Genomic DNA, 8,803 nt, shown 5'->3' with positions numbered 1-8,803 from the left:
AGACAGGGAGTGAGATGAAACTGTGGGATGAAACTGGCCATTGCGGCTCCTCTCATACAGTTGGAGATGAATTGCGGCAGGCTAGTGCTTATCTCTGGTAGACTCTCAGCAGTTTAGCAGATGCAAAAAAAGGTATGGCCAAGAGCAGGTATACAAGCCCAAATCTGATATTTTTTCACTAATATGTCTTTTGACCAATCAGATCAGCTCTGAAAAATATCTCATGTGAAAAGATCTGATGTGATTGGTCAAAAGACCAATTAGTGTAAAAATTCAGAATTGGGCTGCCTGTGTAAACACAGCCATTATGACACATCTCTCCCACACACATTTCAGCATATGGTCAAAAACATTAAGACACATCTCTCTCAGACATCTCACACACATGAACAACGCCCCGACAACCATTCTTACATACATCTTAGCTACATCAACTTCAGGTGGAGCCCAGGCATCAATAATCTCTCCCCAGTGTTCCGTACCGCTGTCATCATCCAATTACAGAATCTGATTACCAAGAATCAACCAATCAGCAGAGGCCAGGGGGATGTCCAAATATTATTCTGTTATGGCTGATGAAAAGAAAAACACAGAAAAAAACTTGTTTTGAGTGAAAAGCAGTGGAAGATTTTCAGCATTGTGAAAATAAACTTGGAGAAATCAGTGTGGTGAAGAGACAGTAAACGTGCCACTGAGGAACTGAGTAACCTTCTAGCCCAGCAGATGACCTGACACCCCCAACCGACCAATTAATGTTAGATGAATGGATAACTGATCAACTACACCATCTCCCCTTATAGTAGACAGTGATGGATACTAGGTACTACCCTCATGATGGATACTAGGTACTAACTACCCTCATGATGGATACTAGGTACTACCCTCATGATGGATACTAGGTACTACCCTCATGATGGATACTAGGTACTACCCTCATGATGGATACTAGGTACTACCCTCATGATGGATACTAGGTACTACCCTCATGATGGATACTAGGTACTACCCTCATGATGGATACTAGGTACTACCCTCATGATGGATACTACTCCCTTACCCTCATCCTTCTATCTACTGGCTTGGACTGGAGGGAGGGGTGGAGGGGTAGAAGGATGGAGGTAAGGAGGCACCAGACAGGAAGACGGAGGGGTGGAGGGGTAGAAGGATGGAGGTAAGGGAGGCACCAGACAGGAAGACGGAGGGGTGGAGGGGTAGAAGGATGGAGGTAAGGGAGGCACCAGACAGGAAGACGGAGGGGTGAAGGATAATCGGTTAGCTTGGTCTTACTGGCAGTCCAGTGAAGACGCAGGTCAGCCGGCCAGGCTGCAGAGATCGACTGGACCATGACGTGTGTGTGTGTGTGTGTGTGTGTGTGTGTGTGTGTGTGTGTGTGTGTGTGTGTGTGTGTGTGTGTGTGTGTGTGTGTGTGTGTGTGTGTGTGTGTGTGTGTGTGTGTGTGTGTGTGTGTGTGTGTGTGTGTGCGTGCGTGCGTGCGTGCGTGTGTGTGTGTGTGTGTGTGTGTCCACGGGATAGAGTGGACCATGACATTGGCTACAGTGGATGGCCAGATTGGAAGCCAATGGGTGTAGAGAAGTGTTCTAATGAGTAAAAGTGTCTAACTTTCACTGACAGCCTGGAGGGAAGAAGAAAGAGGAGAGAGGGTCAAAAGAGAGAAAGAGGAGAGAGGGTCAAAAGAGAGAAAGAGGAGAGAGGGTCAAAAGAGAGAAAGGGGAGAGAGGGTCAAAAGAGAGAAAGAGGAGAGAGGGTCAAAAGAGAGAAAGGGGAGAGAGGGTCAAAAGAGAGAAAGAGGAGAGAGGGTCAAAAGAGAGAAAGAGGAGAGAGGGTCAAAAGAGAGAAAGAGGAGAGAGGGTCAAAAGAGAGAAAGAGGAGAGAGGGTCAAAAGAGAGAAAGAGGAGAGCTGTTTCTCTTTTCTAAATTGCAGTTTATTTTCCATATAGCTTTAGTACGTGGTGTTGACTAAAGAGTGGAGAGAGAGAAAGAGAGGGGGAGAGAGAGAAAGAGGTGGAGAGAGAGAAAGAGAGGGGGAAAGAGAGGTGGAGAGAGAGAAATAGAGGTGGAGAGAGAGAGAAAGAGAGGGGGAGGGAGAGAAAGAGAGGTGGAGAGAGAGAAAGAGAGGGGGAGAGAGAGAAAGAGAGGTGGAGAGAGAGAAAGAGAGGTGGAGAGAGAGAGAGGGGGAGAGAGAGAAAGAGAGGTGGAGAGAGAGAAAGAGGAGAAATTAGAGTAAAAGACAGAGAGAAAGAGAGGGAGAGAGAGAGAAAGAGAGGTGGAGAGAGAGAAAGAGAGGGAGAGAGAGAGAGAGAGAAAGAGAGGTGGAGAGAGAGAAAGAGGAGAAGTGAGAGAGAGAGAGAAAGAGAGGTGGAGAGAGAGAAAGAGAGGGAGAGAGAGAGAAAGAGAGGTGGAGAGAGAGAAAGAGGAGAAGTGAGAGAAAAAGACAGAGAGGAAGAGAGAGACGAATAAAGGAAGCAGTTTATTTTGTTTCTTTTTCAATCAGCTCTAGTTGTTATTGAGCTGTAGGCCTTGCGGTGATATAGGTAATATAGGTGTGTGTGTGAAATCAGGGGAAGCCCTGTATTTTAATGAGCCATTGTAGATTTCACGGTGGATGAAATACGTTTTAATTTGTGGAGTGCTGGAGGGTGTGTCGATAACTCACCAACATGAGACAGAGAGAGATGGGGAGGGAGGGAGAGAGAGGTGGGGGGGGGGGGAGAAAGAGAGGGAGAGAGTGAGGGTTGAGAGAGAGAGAGGGGAGGGGAGGGAGAGGGGGAGAAATAGAGGGAGAGAGGGGGGGAGAGGGAGAGTGTGAAGGGGAGACGGGGAGAAAGAGAGGGACGGAGAGAGGGAGAGAGAGGGAGGGGGCGAGAGGGTTGAGAGGGAGAGAGAGAGAGAGAGGGGGAGAGGGAGAAAGGGGAGGGAGATGGGGAGAAATAGAGGGGGGGAGAGAGAGGGGAGGTGAAGAGGTAGCGAGAGGGGGAGAAATAGAGGGAGAGGGGGGGAGAGAGAGAAGGAGAGAGGGGGGAGAAAGAGAGGGAGAGAGAGAGATGGGGAGAAGAGAGAGGGAGAGAGAGGGGGGTGAGAGGGTTGAGAGAGAGAGAGAGAGAGAGAGAGAGAGAGAGAGAGAGAGAGAGAGAGAGGGAGAAAGGGGAGGGGGAAGGGGAGAAATAGAGCGGGGGGAGAGGGGAGGTGAAGAGGGAGAGAGAGGGGGAGAAAGAGAGGGAGAGAGAGAAGGAGAGAGGGGGAGAAAGAGAGGGAGATAGAGAGATGGGGAGAAGAGAGAGGGAGAGAGAGAGCTGACCGCTGGATGGACAACTCACCAATGTGAGCCAGAGAGAGAGGGAGCGAGAGAGAGAGAGGGGGGAGGAAGAGAGAGGGAGAGAGGTGGTAGAGGGATGGATGGAGGGAGGGAGAGGGAGGGAGGGAGAGAGTGGAAGGGGTTGAGGGAGAGAGAGAATGAGAAAAATAAACAGAGGGGGCCTTTTTCCATCCCTCCTCTGTTCCCTTACTCATCGCTCCCTCAGTCAGTCCTGCGTTCCCATGGTAACCCAGTGCAGCAGCAACCAGGCGCTGCGAAGTGAGAAGCCGTGTGCCAAGACAGCATGCAGACAGACACAGAGAGAGAGAGAGAGAGAGAGAGAGAGAGAGAGACGTGCAGATAGCTGATATCACTCCTTACTCTCTCTCGATCTGGCAGGCTTGTCTCTGTGGCACAGTAATGAAAAATATCTACAAAGAGAAGCCAGACGAGTCAATGGGCTTTAACCCAAATATTCCCATTGAGGAGTGTGTGAATGATGTGAGTGCTGGATATAGGAGTGGGAATCATGTTGAATTCATGTGTTGTAATGGAACTCCATCAGAACTATAGAGAAACTGGCCAGAAACTGAACCGAGTAGAGTCCTCATGGATGCATAGAATAGAGGGGAGAAAGCTCTCTCACACACTTCTGTGTTTGAAAATGGTGGAGGAGGCGTTTCCTCTGACCTCCCTCCACCCCCTGCTAAACGTGCACCCCTGTGTGTATCTGTCTGTTTACATCTCGATATGGTTAAGTGTGGGTGTTGTAGCGTGTGTTCATTTATTCATGCAGATCCCGTGTGTGTTCGCCCCATCCATTTCCCTGACCCTCTGAGTGGGCTCCTAATGGAGTTCTCCATTGGGAGAGATGGTAGTACGGGTGGCTGTGGATATGAACCCTATTATTGATCTCAGGTGAGGTGTACAAACATCCCAGATAGACTGTCAAAATAGGAAGACCCGGCAGAGAGGGTTACTATTAGTAACACACACACATATCTGTCCAGGCACGGCCCCGTCTGTCCAGGACGGCCCCGTCAACGGCTGGTCGCCCCGAGCAACGGAAGCGTGAGAGAACTGCGAGATGCGGTGTACGGCGGACGGGAGCCATGGCTGACGGGCTTGAAGAAAACCTGCCGGACGGAAAAATGAAAATGTCACGAGGGATTCATCTGGAAGAAAAAAGGAGAGAGAGGAGAGAAATGTAAGGAAAGCAGAGGAGGGCCAGACTGCGGACGTATGTTGGTGGTCCAATCACACACCTGGTTTTGAAGTCTTCTTCCTGTGTTTCTCTTTGGTACAATAAGCTCAGAATAGACGTTTTAAAGCTGCAATATGTATTCTTGGGGGAGACGTGACCAAATAAACGTAGAAATGCGAGTTATAGAGCTGTCATTCTCATTGAAAGCCAGTCTAAGAACTGGTAGATCAGTTTAGTTTTTTACTTTCGGTTTTGTACACCAGCTTCAAACAGCTGAAAAAATTATATTTTGGGTTATTGAAAATATATTTCACAGCCGTTTAGATGGTACAATGATCCTCTACACATTGTTACATAAACTGAAATTAGGTAAACTATTCCAATTTTAGCAACCAGGATTTACACCTTTGATAATTCTACAAATCCTCATTTGGGGACATAAAATAATCACACCCAATGAGTCCATCAGATTCACAACAGATGCTTAGAGACTGTCTTCAGCTAGGAATCATTATTCTATGAGTCCATCAGATTCACAACAGATGCTTAGAGGCTGTCTTCAGATAGGAATCATTATTCTATGAGTCCATCCTGCCTTCCTGACCTGTGTCTCTACCTGTCTGCCTGTCTTCCTGATCTGTGTCTCTACCCGTCTGCCTGCCTTCCTGACCTGTGTCTCTACACGTCTGCCTGTCTTCCTGACCTGTGTCTCTACACGTCTGCCTGCCTTCCTGCTCTGTGTCTCTACACATCTGCCTGTCTTCCTGACCTGTGTCTCTACCCGTCTGCCTGCCTTCCTGACCTTTGTCTCTACCCGTCTGCCTGCCTTCCTGTCCTGTGTCTCTACCCGTCTGCCTGCCTTCCTGACCTTTGTCTCTACCCGTCTGCCTGCCTTCCTGACCTTTGTCTCTACCCGTCTGCCTGCCTTCCTGACCTTTGTCTCTACCCGTCTGCGTGCCTTGCTGACCTTTGTCTTTACCCGTCTGCCTGCCTTCCTGACCTGTGTCTCTACCCGTCTGCCTGCCTTTCTACCTGTCTGCCTGTCTTCCTGACCTGTGTCTCTACCCGTCTGCCTGCCTTCCTGACATGTGTCTCTACACATCTGCCTGTCTTCCTGACCTGTGTCTCTACCCGTCTGCCTGCCTTCCTGACCTTTGTCTCTACCCGTCTGCCTGCCTTCCTGACCTGTGTCTCTACCCGTCTGCCTGCCTTTCTACCTGTCTGCCTGTCTTCCTGACCTGTGTCTCTACACATCTGCCTGTCTTCCTGCCCTGTGTCTCTACCCGTCTGCCTGCCTTCCTGACCTGTGTCTCTACCCGTCTGCCTGCCTTCCTGACTTTTGTCTCTACCCGTCTGCCTGCCTTCCTGACCTTTGTCTCTACCCGTCTGCCTGCCTTCCTGACCTTTGTCTCTACCCGTCTGCCTGCCTTTCTACCTGTCTGCCTGTCTTCCTGACCTGTGTCTCTACCCGTCTGCTTGCCTTCCTGACCTGTGTCTCTACACAATCGCCTGTCTTCCTGACCTGTGTCTCTACCCGTCTGCCTGCCTTCCTGACCTTTGTCTCTACCCGTCTGCCTGTCTTCCTGCCCTGTGTCTCTACCCGTCTGCCTGCCTTCCTGACCTTTGTCTCTACCCGTCTGCCTGCCTTCCTGACCTGTGTCTCTACCCGTCTGCCTGCCTTTCTACCTGTCTGCCTGTCTTCCTGACCTGTGTCTCTACCCGTCTGCCTGTCTTCCTGCCCTGTGTCTCTACTCGTCTGCCTGCCTTCCTGACCTGTGTCTTTACCCGTCTGCCTGCCTTCCTGACTTTTGTCTCTACCCGTCTGCCTGCCTTCCTGACCTTTGTCTCTACCCGTCTGCCTGCCTTCCTGACTTTTGTCTCTACCCGTCTGCCTGCCTTCCTGACCTTTGTCTCTACCCGTCTGCCTGCCTTCCTGACCTTTGTCTCTACCCGTCTGCCTGCCTTTCTGACCTGTCTGCCTGTCTTCCTGACCTTTGTCTCTACCCGTCTGCCTGCCTTCCTGACCTGTGTCTCTACCCGTCTGCCTGCCTTTCTACCTGTCTGCCTGTCTTCCTGACCTGTGTCTCTACCCGTCTGCTTGCCTTCCTGACCTGTGTCTCTACACGTCTGCCTGTCTTCCTGACCTGTGTCTCTACCCGTCTGCCTGCCTTCCTGCTCTGTGTCTCTACACATCTGCCTGTCTTCCTGACCTGTGTCTCTACCCGTCTGCCTGCCTTCCTGACCTTTGTCTCTACCCGTCTGCCTGCCTTCAATCAAATTTATTTTATATAGCCCTTCGTACATCAGCTGATATCTCAAAGTGCTGTACAGAAACCCAGCCTAAAACCCCAAACAGCAAGCAATGCAGGTGAAGAAGCACGGTGGCTAGGAAAAACTCCCTAGAAAGGCCAAAACCTAGGAAGAAACCTAGAGAGGAACCAGGCTATGTGGGGTGGCCAGTCCTCTTCTGGCTGTGCCGGGTGGAGATTATAACAAAACATGGTCAAGATGTTCAAATGTTCATAAATGACCAGCATGGTCGAATAATAATAAGGCAGAATAGTTGAAACTGGAGCAGCAGCACAGTCAGGTGGACTGGGGACAGCAAGGAGTCATCATGTCAGGTATTCCTGGGGCATGGTCCTAGGGCTCAGGTCCTCCGAGAGAGAGAAAGAAAGAGAGAATTAGAGAGAGCATATGTGGGATGGCCAGTCCTCTTCTGGCTGTGCCGGGTGGAGATTATAACAGAACATGGCCAAGATGTTCAAATGTTCATAAATGATCAGCATGGTCGAATAATAATAAGGCAGAACAGTTGAAACTGGAGCAGCAGCACAGCCAGGTGGACTGGGGACAGCAAGGAGTCATCATGTCAGGTAGTCCTGGGGCATGGTCCTAGGGCTCAGGTCCTCCGAGAGAGAGAAAGAGAGAAGGAGAGAATTAGAGAACGCACACTTAGATTCGAATAGGACAGGAGAAGTACTCCAGATATAACAAACTGACCCTAGCCCCCCGACACATAAACTACTGCAGCATAAATACTGGAGGCTGAGACAGGAGGGGTCAGGAGACACTGTGGCCCACTCCGAGGACACCCCCGGACAGGGCCAAACAGGAAGGATATAACCCCACCCACTTTGCCAAAGCACAGCCCCCACACCACTAGAGGGATATCTTCAACCACCAACTTACCATCCTGAGACAAGGCTGAGTATAGCCCACAAAGACCTCCGCCACGGCACAACTTAAGGGGGGGGGGGGGGGGGGGGGGCGCCAACCCAGACAGGATGACCACATCAGTGACTCAACCCACTCAGGTGACGCACCTCCTCCAGGGACGGCATGAGAGAGCCCCAGTAAAGCCAGTGACTCAGCCCCTGTAATAGGGTTAGAGGCAGAGAATCCCAGTGGAAAGAGGGGAACCGGCCAGGCAGAGACAGCAAGGGTGGTTCGTTGCTCCAGAGCCTTTCCGTTCACCCTCCCACTCCTGGGCCAGACTACACTCAATCATATGACCCACTGAAGAGATGAGTCTTCAGTAGAGACTTAAAGGTTGAGACCGAGTTTGCGTCTCTGACATGGGTAGGCAGACCGTTCCATAAAAATGGAGCTCTATAGGAGAAAGCCCTGCCTCCAGCTGTTTGCTTAAAAATTCTAGGGACAATTAGGAGGCCTGCGTCTTGTGACCGTAGCGTACGTGTAGGTATGTACGGCAGGACCAAATCAGAGAGATAGATAGGAGCAAGCCCATGTAATGCTTTGTAGGTTAGCAGTAAAACCTTGAAATCAGCCCTTGCTTTGACAGGAAGCCAGTGTAGAGAGGCTAGCACTGGAGTAATATGATCAAATTTTTTGGTTCTAGTCAGGATTCTAGCAGCCGTATTTAGCACCAACTGAAGTTTATTTAGTGCTTTATCCGGGTAGCCGGAAAGTAGAGCATTGCAGTAGTCTAACCTGGAAGTGACAAAAGCATGGATTAATTTTTCTGCATCATTTTTGGACAGAAAGTTCCTGATTTTTGCAATGTTACGTAGATGGAAAAAAGCTGTCCTTGAAATGGTCTTGATATGTTCTTCAAAAGAGAGATCAGGGTCCAGAGTAACGCCGAGGTCCTTCACAGTTTTATTTGAGACGACTGTACAACCATTAAGATTAATTGTCAGATTCAACAGAAGATCTCTTTGTTTCTTGGGACCTAGAACAAGCATCTCTGTTTTGTCCGAGTTTAAAAGTAGAAAGTTTGCAGCCATCCACTTCCTTATGTCTGAAACACATTCTTCTAGCAA

Source organism: Oncorhynchus clarkii, unplaced genomic scaffold (assembly GCF_045791955.1).
Source record: "Oncorhynchus clarkii lewisi isolate Uvic-CL-2024 unplaced genomic scaffold, UVic_Ocla_1.0 unplaced_contig_5055_pilon_pilon, whole genome shotgun sequence".
In the NCBI taxonomy this organism is placed as follows: Eukaryota; Metazoa; Chordata; class Actinopteri; order Salmoniformes; family Salmonidae; genus Oncorhynchus; species Oncorhynchus clarkii.
This window is presented reverse-complemented; position numbering follows the sequence as displayed.